The sequence below is a fragment of the Salvelinus sp. IW2-2015 genome, unplaced genomic scaffold (genome assembly GCF_002910315.2).
Source record: "Salvelinus sp. IW2-2015 unplaced genomic scaffold, ASM291031v2 Un_scaffold1028, whole genome shotgun sequence".
NCBI lineage: Eukaryota > Metazoa > Chordata > Actinopteri > Salmoniformes > Salmonidae > Salvelinus > Salvelinus sp. IW2-2015.
Window position 1 is genome coordinate 108,163 of NW_019942694.1, and position 16,379 is coordinate 124,541.

The window sequence follows — 16,379 nt, forward strand, 5'->3', positions numbered from 1 at the left end:
CCGGTTTCTCATAATAGATCAGCTGGCTGGGTTCATAAATAGATCAGCTGGCTGGGTTTCATAATAGATCAGCTGGCTGGTTCATAATAGATCAGACGGCTGGGTTCTCAAATAGATCAGCTGGCTGGGTTCTCATAATAGATCAGCTGGCTGGGGCTCATAATAGATCAGCTGGCTGGGTTCTCATAATAGATCAGCTGGCTGGTTCTCATAATAGATCAGCTGGCTGGTTCTCACAAATAGATCAGCTGGCTGGTTCTCACTAATAGATCAGGCTGGCTGGGTTCTCATAATAGATCAGCTGGCTGGGTTCTCATAATAGATCAGCTGGCTGGTTCTCACAATGGATCAGCTGGCTGGCCATCAGCTGGCTGAGTTCTCATAATAAATACATTAAATTCTGAGGTTGAGAAGACAGGTGGCTGACAAACACAATTAGCTGGCCAGTTTTCTCACCAGAAAATACCCTCACGAGGTCAACAACATACAATAGCAAAAGCTTCAAGCTACGACAAACTGCTCCAGTCAAGAATAGTAGGCTAACACAAGTCTATTTTGTTTTATTATTCTCAAAGCGTTTGTTTTTATTCGTGCTTTTTTTCGATGCAGTATCAATTATGCATCCTAGTGTTTTTCATAGTGAGAAAGTAGGACTGAAATGACAGTCATGTTTTAGTTTGTTTGGTTTCTTCTACAGAATAAATATAGGCATGTAACAACCTATTCAACCATTACTAGACTCAAATTACTGGGAAACCATGGTAGACTAAATACTGGGAACCATGTAGACTAAATACTGGAACCATGTGACTAAATACTGGGAAACCATGTAGACTAAATATGAAACCATGTAGACTAAATACTGACCATTGAGACAATACTGGAAACCATGTTAACTAAATACTGGAAACCATGTGACTAAATACTGGAAACATGTGAGACTAAATACTGGAAACCATTGACTAAATACTGGAACCGTAGACTAAATACTGGAAACCATGTAGACTAATACTGGTGAACCATGTAGACTAAATACTGGAAACCATATTAAGACTAAATCCTGGATAACATGTACCTAAATACTGAAACCATGTAGACTAAATACTGGGAACCATGTAGCTAATACTGGAACATGTTAACTAAACTGAAAACCATGTAGACTAAATACTGGAACCATGTGACTAAATCTGGAAACCATGTTACTAAATACTGGAACCATGTAGACTATAAACTGGAACCATGTAGACTAATACTGGAAACATAGGAACTAAATACTGGAACCTGTGACTAAACTGAACTGTAGACTAAATACTTGGAAACCATGTGACTAAATACTGAAACCATGTAGACTAAATACTGGAACCATTAGACTAAATACTGGAAACCATGTAGACTAAATACTGGAAACCATTTCGACTAAATCTGGAAACCATGTGGACTAAATACTGGAAACATTCTTGACTAAATACTGGAAAACATTTAGACGAATACTGGAACATGTAGACTAATACTGGAACCATGTGACTAAATACTGGGAACCATGTAGACTAAATACTGGAAACCATATAGACTAAATACTGGAACCATGTAGACTAAATACTGGAAACCATGTAGACTAAATACTGGGAACCATGTCGACTAAATACTGGAAACCATTTAGACTAAATACTGAAACAATTAGACTGAATCTGGAACCTAGGACTAAATACTGGAAACCATGTAGACTAAATCTGGAACCATGTAGACATAAATACTGGAAACCATGTTAGACTAAATACTGAACCATGTTAGACTAAATCTGGAAACCATGTGACTAAATACTGGGAAACCATGTGACTAATACTGGAACCATGTAGACTAAATACTGGGAACCATGTCGACTAAATACTGGAAACCATTTAGACTAAATACTGGAAACCATGTAGACTAATACTGGAAACCATGTGACTGAACTACTGGAAACCATGAACTAAATACTGGGAACCATGTAACTAAAACAGGAAACCATGAGACTAAACTGGAAACCATGTAAACTAAATACTGGAAACATGTGACTAAATACTGGGACCAGTAGACTAATACTGGAAACCATGTAGCTAAATACTGGAACCATGTAGACTAAAACTGAACATGTAGACTAAATACTGAACCATGTAGACTAAATACTGGAAACCATGTAGACTAAATACTGGAAACCATGTGAGACTAAATACTGGAACCATTACTAAAATACTGGAAGACCATGTAGACTAAATACTGGGAAACATGTAGACTAAATACTGGAAACCATTGACTAAATACTGGAAACCATATAGACTAAATACTGGAAACCATTAGACTAAAATCACTGGAAACCATGTAGACTAAATACTGGAAACCATTATAGACTAAATACTGGAAACCATGTAGACTAAATACTGGAAACCATTTAGACTAAATACTGGGAAACCATAGACTAAATACTGGAAACATGGTGACTAAATACTGGAAACCATGTAGACTAAATACTGGAAACCATTAGACAAAATACTGAAACCATATAGACTAAATACTGGGAACCATGATAGACTAATACTGGAAACATAACTAAATACTGGAAACCATGTAGACTAATACTGGACCATGTAGGACTAAATACTGGAAACCATGTAGACTAAATACTGGAAACCTACGAGACTAAATACTGGAAACCATGTAGACAAACTGAACCATGTAGACTAAATACTGAGGAACCATGTAGACTAAATTACTGGAAACCATGACTATACGGAACCTAAATACTGGAAACCATGTAGACTAAAACTGGAAAACCATGTAGACTAAATACTGGAAACCATGTGTAGACTAATACTGGAAACCATGTCGACTAGAATACTGGAAACCATGTAGACTAAATACCTGGAAACATGTGACTAAACTGGAAACCATGTAGACTAAATACTGGAAACCATGTGACTAAATACTGGAACCATGTAGACTAATACCTGGAAACCATTTGAACAGGACTAAATACTGGAAACCATGTGCGACTAAATACTGGAAACCATGTAGACTAAATACTGGAAACCATGTAGACTAAATTAACTGGAAAACATGTAGACTAAAATACTGGAAACCATGTAGACTAAAATATGGAAACCATGTAGACTAACATACTTGGAACCATGTGTAGACTACAATACTGGAAAACCATGTAGACTAAATACTGGGAACCATGTAGACTAAATACTGGGAAACCATGTAAGACTAAATACTGAAAACATGTAGACTAAATACTGGAAAACCATGTAGACTAAATTACTGGAAACCATGTTGACTAAATACTGGAGCCATGGTTAACTGGCCTTTTTTCACTGTTCTCTCTGCAACTAAAGGAGGTACGATCTTAGAAAGAAAGGTGTTATCTTTAACATAAAAGGGTTCTTTGCCTATCCTTCAAAGGAGAACCCTTTGAAGATCCCTTTTTGGTTCCAGGTAGAACCATTTTGCTTCCAGGTAGTACTCTTTTGGGTTCCGTGTAGAACCCTTTCCGCAGAGAGTTCTACCTGGATCCCAAAAGGGTTCTACTTGGAACCCAAAAGGGTTCTACTTGGAACCCAAAAGGGTTCTACCTGGAACCCAAAAGGATTCTCCTAAGGGGACAGCCAAAAACCCTTATGGAACCCCTTGTTTTTAAGAGTGTAGATGACACTGCTGGTGGGTAAACATAGTGCCCTGTAATTGCATAGTTAACACATAATGCTTAACCCAGACAATATTTCCCCACTATTTTGCCTTCCTTTAGCATTCTTGTTTGCTTGCCTGCAGGTGATTATAATTCTCTAAGCTTGTCATCTCCTGTATGTGGCGTTGACATTGAAATGATTGACAGTGTTTTCCTTTCATTGCCCCCAGGACAGCTTCCTATGGATTCATTTACATGCCTCAAAAATAATTACGCTTCGGTCTATTTGTCGTCTCAGAAATATCACGAGCTATGGAAGAGTGAATGATATGAAGGACAAGAGTGGCAGCTTAACATCTTGTTTCCCAGGTCCTTGGTGAAACCCTGACACCTCGTCACTCTAATCCGTGTTGACGTGCAGATAGTATTCCATTTCTTGTAATCTTTACCACCCCCTTGCGCAGCACAACTTGAAAGTCAAGTGTAATTATTAAGCATTGGTCTCTAATTGCTCTCTACATGAACTGACAAAGGGAGAATCGTTTGCCCTGGAAAGTAGACATAATTGGCTATAGCCTTTGATTTGCTCAGAGGGTAGGAAAAGCAAATAATTTGTGCACGAATATGTGCCAGGTGCTGCGATTGACTTGTAGAGAAATGCCATTGTGAAATCCCAGGACACAGTAAGTAAAAGGTGTGCTCGCTAGGTGACCATAATGATCACCAATAATGAAGAGCATACAGTATCTAGGAAGTAACAAGGATATCATCCTGTCAAGTGCAAAAGGAACTGAAAGTAGGACATTGTTGTTTTCGAATGCACTTTGAATGCACAATGATCAAAGTGAACTAGCCTGTGATTGAGAGGAGACCATCACTGTCTTCTTCACTTGTACCATGTAGGCTCCATCCTCGCCTTCCTCACCCTCGGCTAATGAACCAAAGTACGAGAAGCGCTGGCTGGATGCAGTGTCCCTACCCTTGTTGATGGCCCGAGTCTCCAGACACAAAGCCGGAACGGATAAATTAAGGTAAGGTAATCCTGTGTGATGAAATTCACCTCTGAGGCGCACAGTTCACCAAGCACTGCTGTTGGTTTTGCGAGCACTTTTCATTTAGGTGAAAGGTTGTAACTCCAATATCTATGCACAGGCATGCAATGTGTTAAAAGGTCAGCGCTGCTGCAGGGCCCAGACGGTGAAGCCATGATAGGATGGGAAGGTTTAACTTTAATACACTGAGTTGGTTCTTTTAGAGATATAAACAATATCAAATGAAGGCAGGAAATCCCAGGAAATGTTATTTTCATTCCTTCCTCTGCTAGATAACATGATGTAAGAGATATGGCAATCCTCTAGAACCCTAATGGAGCTGTTATTTAGAAATGAATAAAGTGGTAATCAATGGGTATCTTTCTTACTTAGAACTGAAATAAGTTATCGCTGTTAGTCACAACCTGATACCATGTGATGCATTATGGTGCTCGTTTCTGTCAATTCCAAAGAAAAATTCATACTATGTATGTATGTCATTTTTTTCCCCGAATTTGTATTGATACCCATAATCACACTTGTCACGCTTAATCCGTGAAGACGAGACTGAGTGGACATATTTTATGAGAAGTAAAGCATTGCTTCAGCATATTAATGGGAAGATTTAAGATCCTTCAAATAAACATAAAACAGAGATTGAGTGGACGGACGTATGGCTGATGCAAACAACTTCTTGATTGCAGATATTCCATTTTATGAGTTCAATCTAATTAAGGATTATACCTTATTAGTGTTATTGCCGTTAACAACGTGGCATAACTTAATTTGAATAACTGATTGGTTATGATTCACTTTTTACCAGAATGTGTATGTAAACATGAGACATGAATCATCTGTGAACAAGATCTTTCTCTCTCTTGTCATCATTACCCCCATCGTCTACATCATTGTCTCCACCGTCTACATCATTATCCCACCAGATGCATCATTATCCCCACCAGCTACATCATTATCCCACCAGATAAATCATTATCCCCACCATATACATCATTATCCCCACCATCTACATCATTATCCCCACCAATTACATCAGTATCCCCATCGGCTACATCAGTATCCCCACCAGCTACATCATTATCCCACCGGCCACATCATTATCCCCACCAGCTACATAATTATCCCATCAATTACATCATTATCCCAAAAGGATAAATCATTATCCCCACAATCTACATCATTATCCCCACCAGCAACATCATTATCCCACCAGCTACATCATTATCCTACCAGCTAAATCATTATCCCCATGGTCTACATCGTTATCCCGCCAGCTGCATCATTATCCCCACCAGCTACATCATTATCCYCACCTTCTAAATCATTATCCCCAACAGCTACRTCATTATCCCACCAGCTACATCATTATTCCCACCAGCTACATTCATTATCCCAACCAGTTACATACTTATCCCACCGGCTACATCATTATCCCCTCCGGCTACATCATTATCCCCACCATCTACATCATTATCCCCACCAWTTACATCATTATCTCCATCGGCTACATCATTATCCCACCGGCAACATCATTATCCCCACCATCTACATACTTTCCCCCACCAGCTACATAATTATCCCTACCCGCTACATAATTATCCCCACCCGCTACATAATTATCCCACCGGCTACATCAGTATCCCCACCAGCTACATCATTATCCCCACCAGCTACATCATTATCCCTACCAGCTACATATTATCCCAACCAGTTACATAATTATCCCACCGGCTACAGTGAATTGATCTCCACCAGAGCCTACAGTCATATCCCCCACCATCTACATAATTATCCCCACCAGCTACATCATTATCCCCACCAGTTACATAATTATCCCCACCAGCTACATAATTATCCCCACCAGCTACATCATTATCCCCACCATCTACATCATTCTCCCCACCATAGCATCATTATCCTCACCATATATGTAATTCTCCCCACCATCTACATCATTYTCCCCACCATATCATTGTGAAAAACTGAGTTTACTAGGGTAGGGGGCAGCATTCGGAATTTTGGATGAAAAGCGTGCCCAAATTAAACTGCCTGCTATTYAGACCCAGAAGCTAGGATATGCATATAATTGGTAGAGTTGGATAGAAAACCCTCTAAAGTTTCCAAAACTGTTAAAAATAATGTCTGTGAGTATAACAGCACTGATATGGCAGGCGAAAACCTGAGGAAAATCCATCCAGGAAGTACTGTTATTTTGAAAGGCTGTTTTTCCATTTAAAGCCTATCCACCATACAAAGACTTAGGACCCAGTTCACGATCTCTATGGTTTCTTCTACATGTGGCCAGTCTTTAGGTATTGTTTCAGGCTTTTACTCTGAAAAAATAGGGAGAAACAGCACTTTCAATGAGTGGACAGTGGAAATTTCCAGACATGAGTCCAGCGCGTGATCGGGAGCGTTCCTTTCTTGTTTCTCCTTTTCTATTGACGAAGCTTTTGTCCGGTTGAAATATTATTGATTATTTATGACAAAAACAACCTGAGGATAGATTTTAAACATCGTTTGACAGGTTTCTACGAACTTTTATTATACTTTTTTGACTATTCATCTGGATGTTGAGAGCGCGCTTTGTGCCTTTTGATTACTGAACTAAACGCACCAACAAAACAGAGGTTCTCGGACATAAAGAGGGACATTATCGAACAAAACAAACATTTATTGTGTAACATGGAGTCCTGGGAGTGCCACCGGATGAAGATCATCAAAGGTAAGTGATTCATTTAATCGCTATTTCTAAATTTTGTGATTCCTCCTTGGCTGGAAAATGTCTGTATGGTGTTTTGTGGCTAGGCGCTGTCCTAACATAATCGCATGGTGTATTTCGCCGTAAAGCCTTTTTGAAATCTGACAGCGGCTGGATTAACAAGACGTTTATCTTTAATCCTATGTATAACACTTGTATCTTTCATCAATTTTTATGATGAGTATTTCTGTAATTTGATTTGGCTCTCTGCAATTTCCCCAGATGTTATTTGAGACAATGCATTACTGAACATAACGCGCCAATTTAAACTGAGGTTTTTGGACATAAAGAGGGACTTTATTGAACAAAACAAACATTTATTGTGTAACATGGAGTCCTGGTAGTGCCACCAGATGAAGATCATTAAAGGTTAGTGATTAAATTTAATGCTATTTCTGACTTTTGTGAGTCCTCGCCTTGGTTGGAAAATGTCTGTATGKTTTCTTGTGGCTAGGCGCTGTCCTAACATAATTGCATGGTGTGCTTTCGCCGTAAAGCCTTTTTGAAATCGGACASTGTGGTTGGATTAACAAGAAGTTTGTCTTTAAAATGGTGTATAATACTTGTATGTTTGAGGAATTTTAATTATGGGATTTCTATTGTTTGAATTTAGCGCCCTGCAATTTCACTGGCTGTTGTCGAGGCTTGTATGTAAACTTCCGACTTCAATTGTATATTATATACTATGCGGTGTCAGTTGAAAGCCCAGGTGTTTAAGACAAAGACAAAACAAATGGATAATGAAAAGTGGATTGGCGATGGCTATAAGGGCGGTGACGTCGACCGCCGAACGCCGCCTGAACAAGGAGAGGGACCGACTTCGACGGAAGTCRTGAAACAAATGGCCACCCGGACTATTTACATTGACACCCCCCCCCCCCAATTTGTTTTTACACTGCTGCTACTCACTGTTTATTATCAGTTTTTTATTAAAAAATGTATTTATGTAGGCAAGTCAATTAAGAACAAATTCTTATTTACTGTGACGGCCTACTTCGGCAAAACCCAGACGTCGCAGGGCCAATTGTGCGCCACCCTATGGGACTCCCAATCACAGCCGGATGTGATACAGATCTATCCACCTCTTGGATTAGTCTCACAGCTATCCATCTCCCTCCTCTTGGATTAGTCTCACAGCTATCCATCTCCCTCCTCTTGGATTAGTCTCACAGCTATAGAGGATGTTGAGAACATGAGGATAATGTTCTGTAGAGGATGTTGAGAAACATGAGGATAATGTTCTGTAGGTGGATGTTGAGAAATATGAGATAATGCTCTGTAGGGATGTTGAGAAACATGAGGATAATGTTCTGTAGGAGGATGTTGAGAAACATGAGGATAATGTTCTGTAGGAGGAATGTTGAGAAACATGAGGATAATGTTCTGTAGGAGGATGTTGAGAAACATGAGGATAATGTTCTGTAGGAGGATGTTGAGAAACATGAGGATAATGTTCTGTAGGGGATGTTGAGAAACATGAGGATAATGTTCTGTAGGAGGATGTTGAGAAACATGAGGATAATGTTCTGTAGGAGGATGTTGAGAACATGAGGATAATGTTCTGTAGGAGGATGTTGAGAAACATGAGGATAATGTTCTGTAGGTGGATGTTGAGAAACATGAGGATAATGTTCTGTAGGAGGATGTTGAAAAACATGAGGATAATGTTCTGTAGGAGATGGTTGAGAAACATGAGGAATAATGTTCTGTAGGAGGATGTTGAGAAACATGAGGATAATGTTCTGTAGGGGAATGTTGAGAAACATGAGGATAATGTTCTGTAGGAGGATGTTGAGAAACATGAGGATATGTTCTGTAAGGGAATGTTGAGAAACATGAGGATAATGTTCTGTAAGGGGATGTTGAGAAACATGAGGATAATGTTCTGTAGGAGGATGTTGAGAAACATGAGGAATATGTTCTGTAGGGGGTGTTGAGAAACATGAAGATAATGTTCTGTAGGGGATGTGGAGAAAAACATGAGGATAATGTTTTCTGTAGGGGGATGTTGAAGAAACATGAGGACATATTCTGTAGGTGGATGTTGACAAACATGAGGATAATGTTCTGTAGGAGGATGCTTGAGAAACATGAGGATAATATTCTGTAGGGGATGTTGAGAAACATGAGGATAATGTTCTGTAGGGGGATGTTGAAACATGAGGATAATGTTCTGTAAGAGCATGTTGAGAACATGAGGATAGTGTTCTGTAGGGATGTTGACAACATGAGGATAAATGTTCTGTAGGGGGATGTTGAGAAACGAGGATATGTTCTGTAGGGGGATGTTGACAAACATGAGGATAATGTTCTGTAGGGGATGTTTAGAAACATGAGGAATAATATTCTGCAGGGAATGTTGAGAAACATGAGAATAATATTCTGTAAGGGATTTTGAGAAGAGAAATATGAGGAGAATGTTCTATAGGGGGATGTTGAGGAACAATGAGGAACAATGTTGAGAATTATGAAAAGCACTGCATCAATATTTGAATAACCAGAGTTTTGCACACACTCCCCTGAAACTCAGACATCGTGTTACAATGTTACAAAGATCCTTTGGGAACCTTGGTTTCTTCTGTTTGAAAACGCCCTTAACATATATGCAATGCATGTGTACAATTGGCTTGTTATAAATCTTTGTTCCACAGTGCTGACTCTGAGGGATTCTCAATTGTAAAGTTTAAAGTACAAATCGTCTTGATTGTGTAGGGTAGGGTGCACATGTAAATTGCCCTATATAAATGCAGTGAGAATATGTATGAAGAGAGTGATCAAAAACTACAAAACAACCGTTTGGAGATAACATTATCTGAATGAATGCAAGCCGCAGTGATAGATCCAGTTTTACTCTGTCTGCTTGACTTGTTTCTGAGATTGCCTGGATAGTGGAATGTTCTGCTTCAACTATCAGCACACTGCAGCGTGGTCCTCTAAAACCCAGACGGTCTCTGTCACATGGTCCTCTAAAACCCAGACGGTCTCTGTCATGGTCCTCTAAAACCCCAGTCTGTCTCTGTCTTTGGTCCTCTAAAAACAGACGGTCTCTGTCATGGTTCTAAAACCCCAGACTGTCTCTTGTCTTGTCCTCTAAAACCCAGACGGTCTTCTGTCATGGTCCTCTAAAACCCAGACTGTCTCTGTTATGGTCCTCTAAAACCCAGACGGTCTCTGTCTTGGTCCTCTAAAACCCAGACGGTCTCTGTCATGGTCCTCTAAAACCAGTCTGTCTCTGTCTTGGTCCTCTAAAAACCCAGACTGTCTCTGTCTTGGTCCTCTAAAACCAGATGTCTCTGTCTTGGTCTCTAAAACCAGACTGTCTCTGTCTTGGTCCTCTAAAACCCAGACTGTCTCTGTCTTGGTCCTCTAAAACCCAGATGTCCTCTGTCTTGGTCCTCTAAAAACCCAGATGTTCTCTGTCTTGGTCCTCTAAAACCCAGATGTCTCTGTCTTGGTCCTCTAAAACCCAGACTGTCTCTGTCTTGGTCCTCTAAAACCCGAACTGTCTCTGTCTTGGTCCTCTAAAACCCAGACTGTCTCTGTCTTGGTCCTCTAAAAACCAGACTGTCTCTGTCATGGTCCTCTAAAACCCAGATTGTCTCTGTAATGGTCCTCTAAAACCCAGATGTCTCTGTCTTGGTCCTCTAAAAACCAGACTGTCTCTGTCTTGGTCCTCTAAAACCCAGATGTCTCTGTCTTGGTCCTCTAAAACCCAGATGTCTCTGTCTTGGTCCTCTAAAAACCAGACTGTCTCTGTCTTGGTCCTCTTAAAACCCAGCTGTCTCTGTCTTGGTCCCTCTAAAACCCAGACTGTCTCTGTCTTGGTCCTCTAAAAACCCAGACTGTCTCTGTCTTGGTCCTCTAAAAACCAGACTGTCTCGTCATAGTCCTCTAAAACCCAGACTGTCTCTGTCTTGGTCCTCAAAAACCAGACTGTCTCTGTCTTGGTCCTCTAAAACCAGACTGTCCTCTGTCTTGGTCCCTCTAAAAACCCAGACTGTCTCTGTCTTGGTCCTCTAAAACCCAGACTGTCTCTGTCTTGGTCCTCTAAAAACCAGACTGTCTCTGTCATAGTCCTCTAAAACCCAGACTGTCTCTGTAATGGTCCTCTAAAACCCAGATGTCTCTGTCATAGTCCTCTAAAACCCAGACTGTCCTTGGTCCTCTAAAAACCAGATGTCTCTGTCATGGTCCTCTAAAACCCGATGTTTCTGTCTTGGTCCTCTAAAACCCAGACGGTTTATGTCATGGTCCTCTAAAACCCAGATGTCTCTGTCTTGGCCCTCTAAAACCCAGACTGTCTCTGTCTTGGTCCTCTAAAAACCAGACTGTCTCTGTCATGGTCCTCTAAAACCCAGACGTTTCTGTCATGGTCCTCTAAAACCCAGATGTCTCTGTCTTGGCCCTCTAAAACCCAGATGTCTCTGTCATGGCCCTCAGAACCCCAGACTGTCTCTGTCTTGGCCCTCAGAAACCAGACTGTCTTGGCCCTCTAAAACCCAGACTGTCTTGGCCCTCTAAAACCCAGACTGTCTTGGCCTCTAAAACCCAGACTGTCTTGGCCCTCTAAAACCCAGACTGTCTTGGCCCTCTAAAACACAGACTGTCTTGGCCCTCTAAAACCCAGACTGTCTTGGCCCTCTAAACCCAGACTGTCTTGGCCCTCTAAAACCCAGACTTTCTTGGTCCTCTAAAACCCAGACTGTCTCTGTCTTGGTCCTCTAAAACTCAGACTGTCTCTGTCTTGGTCCTCTAAACCCAGACTGTCTCTGTCTTGGTCCTCTAAAACCAGACTGTCTCTGTCTTGGTCCTCTAAACCCCAGACTGTCTCTGTCTTGGTCCTCTAAAACCCAGACTGTCTCTGTCTTGGTCCTCTAAAACCCAGACTGTCTCTGTCTTGGTCCTCTAAAACCCAGACTGTCTGTGTGAGTGACAGAGGACAATAGAATTTCCATTAGTCCACATTGTTCCATTGTTATTGGGAATTGAGGAGTACATTGAGGAAAAGCAAGTGGGATGAGGGGGTAGGATGTGATAGCCACATGCCCTGAAGTGGAAAACATATGGCTTTTCTGCTGACTAGTCATAGAGAGTATATTGAGATTAATAGAAACATAAAACCTAGTGGACATCCAAGATAACAGCAGCCAGGATATACTGTGAAATCCAAGATAAGAGCAGCCTGGAATACACTGTGAAATCCAAGATAACACAGCAGCCAGGAATACACTGTGAAATCCAAGAAGAGGAAGATGGATAGCTGTGAGACTAATCCAAGAGGGAGGGAGATGGATAGCTGTGAGACTAATCCAAGAGGAGGAAGATGGATAGCTGTGAGACTAATCCAAGAGGAGAGATGGATAGCTGTGAGACTAATCCAAGAGGAGGAGATGGATAGCTTGTAGAGACTAATCCAAGAGGAAGGAGATGGATAGCTGTGAGACTAATCCAAGAGGAGGAAGATGGAATAGCTGTGAGACTAATCCAAGAGGACGGAGATGGATAGCTGTGAGACTAATCCAAGAGGAAGGAGATGGATAGCTGTGAGACTAATCCAAGAGGAAGAAGATGGATAGCTGTGAGACTAAACCAAGAGGAGGGAGATGGATAGCTGTGAGACTAATCCAAGAGGAGGAGATGGATAGCTGTGAGACTAATCCAAGAGGAGGAAGATGGATAGCTGTGAGACTAATCCAAGAGGAGGGAGATGGATAGCTGTGAGACTAATCCAAGAGGAAGGAGATGGATAGCTGTGGAGACTAATCCAAGAGGAAGGAGATGGATAGCTGTGAGACTACTCCAAGAGGAGGGAGATGGATAGCTGTGAGACTAATCCAAGAGGAAGGAGATGGATAGCTTTGAGACTAATCCAAGAGGAGGGAGATGGATAGCTGTGAGACTAATCCAAGAGGAGGAAGATGGATAGCTGTGAGACTAATCCAAGAGGAGGGAAGATGGATAGCTGTGAGACTAATCCAAGAGGAAGGAGATGGATAGCTGTGAGACTAATCCAAGAGGAAGGAGATGGATAGCTGTGAGACTAATCCAAGAGGAGGAGATGGATAGCTATGAGACTAATCCAAGAGGAAGGAGATGGATAGCTGTGAGACTAATCCAAGAGGAGGGGGGTGGATAGCTGTGAGACTAATCCAAGAGGAGGGAGATGGATAGCTGTGAGACTAATCCAAGAGGAGGGAGATGGATAGCTGTGGAGACTAATCCAATAGGAGGAAGATGGATAGCTATGAGACTAATCCAAGAGGAGGGAGATGGAATAGCTGTGAGACTAATCCAAGAGGAGGAAGATGGATAGCTGTGAGACTAATCCAAGAGGAAGGAGATGGATAGCTGTGAGACTAATCCAAGAGGAGGGAGATGGATAGCTGTGAGACTAATCCAAGAGGAAGGAGATGGATAGCTGTGAGACTAATACAAGAGGAAGGAGATGGATAGCTGTGAGACTAATCCAAGAGGAGGGAGATGGATAGCTTGTGAGACTAATCAAGAGGAAGGAAATGGATAGCTGTGAGACTAATCCAAGAGGAGGAAGATGGATAGCTGTGAGACTAATCCAAGAGGAGGGAGATGGATAGCTGTGAGACTAATCCAAGAGGAAGGAGTGGATAGCTGTGAGACTAATCCAAGAGGAGGGAATGGATAGCTGTGAGACTAATCCAAGAGGAAGGAGATGGATAGCTGTGAGACTAATCCAAGAGGAAGGAGATGGATAGCTGTGAGACTAATCCAAGAGGAAGGAGATGGATAGCTGTGAGACTAATCTAAGAGGAGGGAGATGGATAGCTGTGGAGACTAATCCAAGAGGAGGGAGATGGATAGCTGTGAGACTAATCCAGAGGAGAAAGATGGATAGCTGTGAGACTAATCCAAGAGGAGGGAGATGGATAGCTGTGAGACTAATCCAAGAGGAAGGAGATGGATAGCTGTGAGACTAACAAGAGGAAGGAGATGGATAGCTGTGAGACTAATCAAAGAGGAGGGAGATTGGATAGCTGTGAGACTAATCCAAGAGGAGGGAGATGATTAGCTGTGAGACTAATCCAAGAGGAAGGAGATGGATAGCTTGTGAGACTAATCCAAGAGGAAGGAGAATGGATAGCTGTGAGACTAATCCAAGAGGAGGGGATGGATAGCTGTGAGACTAATCCAAGAGGAAGGAGATGGATAGCTGTGAGACTAATCCAAAGAGGAGGAAGATGGATAGCTGTGAGACTAATCCAAGAGGAGGAAGATGGATAGCTATGAGACTAATCCAAAGAGGAAGGAGATGGATAGCTGTGGACTAATCCAAGAGGAGGGGGATAGCTGTGAGACTAATCCAAGAGGAGGGAGATGGATAGCTGTGGAGACTAATCCAAGAGGAGGGAGATGGATAGCTGTGAGACTAATCCAATAGGAGGAAGATGGATAGCTATGAGACTAATCCAAGAGGAGGGAGATGGATAGCTGTGAGACTAATCCAAGAGGAGGAAGATGGATAGCTGTGAGACTAATCCAAGAGGAAGGAGATGGATAGCTGTGAGACTAATCCAAGAGGAGGGAGATGGATAGCTGTGAGACTAATCCAAGAGGAAGGAGATGGATAGCTGTGAGACTAATACAAGAGGAAGGGAGATGGATAGCTGTGAGACTAATCCAAGAGGAGGGAGATGGATAGCTGTGAGACTAATCCAAGAGGAAGGAAATGGATAGCTGTAGACTAATCCAAGAGGAGGAAATGGATAGCTGTGAGCCTAATCCAAGAGGAGGGAGATGGATAGCTTGTGAGACTAATCCAAAGAGGAAGGAGATGGATAGCTGTGAGACTAATCCAAGAGGAGGGAGATGGATAGCTTGTGAGACTAATCCAAGAGGAAGGAGATGGATAGCTGTGAGACTAATCCAAGAGGAAGGAGATGGATAGCTGTGAGACTAATCCAAGAGGAGGAGATGGATAGCTGTGAGACTAATCCAAGAGGAGGGAGATGGATAGCTGTGAGACTAATCCAAGAGGAGGGAGATGGATAGCTGTGAGACTAATCCAAGAGAAGGAGATGGATAGCTGTGAGACTAATCCAAGAGGAGGGAGATGGATAGCTGTGGACTAATCCAAGAGGAAGGGAGATGGATAGCTGTGAGACTAATCCAAGAGGAAGGAGATGGATAGCTGTGAGACTAATCCAAGAGGAAGGAGATGGATAGCTGTGAGACTAATCAAGAGGAGGAAGATGGATAGCTATGAGACTAATCCAAGAGGAAGGAGATGGATAGCTGTGAGACTAATCCAAGAGGAGGGGGGTGGATAGCTGTGAGACTAACTCCAAGAGGAGGGGGAGATGGATAGCTGTGAGACTAATCCAAGAGGAGGGAGATGGATAGCTGTGAGACTAATCCAATAGGAGGAAGATGGATAGCTATGAGACTAATCCAAGAGGAGGGAATGGATAGCTTGTGAGACTAATCCAAGAGGAGGAAGATGGATAGCTTTGTGAGACTAATCCAAGAGGAAGGAGATGGATAGCTGTGAGACTAATCCAAGAGGAGGGAGATGGATAGCTGTGAGACTAATCCAAGAGGAAGGAGATGGATAGCTGTGAGACTAATACAAGAGGAAGGAGATGGATAGCTGTGAGACTAATCCAAGAGGAGGGAGATGGATAGCTGGTAGACTAATCCAAGAGGAAGGAAATGGATAGCTGTGAGACTAATCCAGAGGCGGAAGATGGATAGCTGTGAGACTAATCCAAGAGGAGGGAGATGGATAGCTGTGAGACTATCCAAGAGGAAGGAGATGGATAGCTGTGAGACTAATCCAAGAGGAGGGAGATGGATAGCTGTGAGACTAATCCAAGAGGAAGGAGATGGATAGCTTGTGAGACTAATCCAAGAGGAAGGAGATGGATAGCTG

The 16,379-nt window shown here is 42.0% G+C and overlaps 1 long non-coding RNA gene across 1 annotated transcript in view; it reads left to right on the plus strand.

The window, feature by feature from the left end:
- The window catches only part of LOC139024112 (uncharacterized), a 30,905-nt gene that overhangs the window by 7,169 nt on the left and 7,357 nt on the right, over positions 1–16,379 (plus strand). Inside the window, exon 2 of the long non-coding RNA XR_011475349.1 lies at positions 4,568–4,695. This is a non-coding gene — a long non-coding RNA (uncharacterized lncRNA). The remainder of the gene's footprint in view (positions 1–4,567; positions 4,696–16,379) is intronic.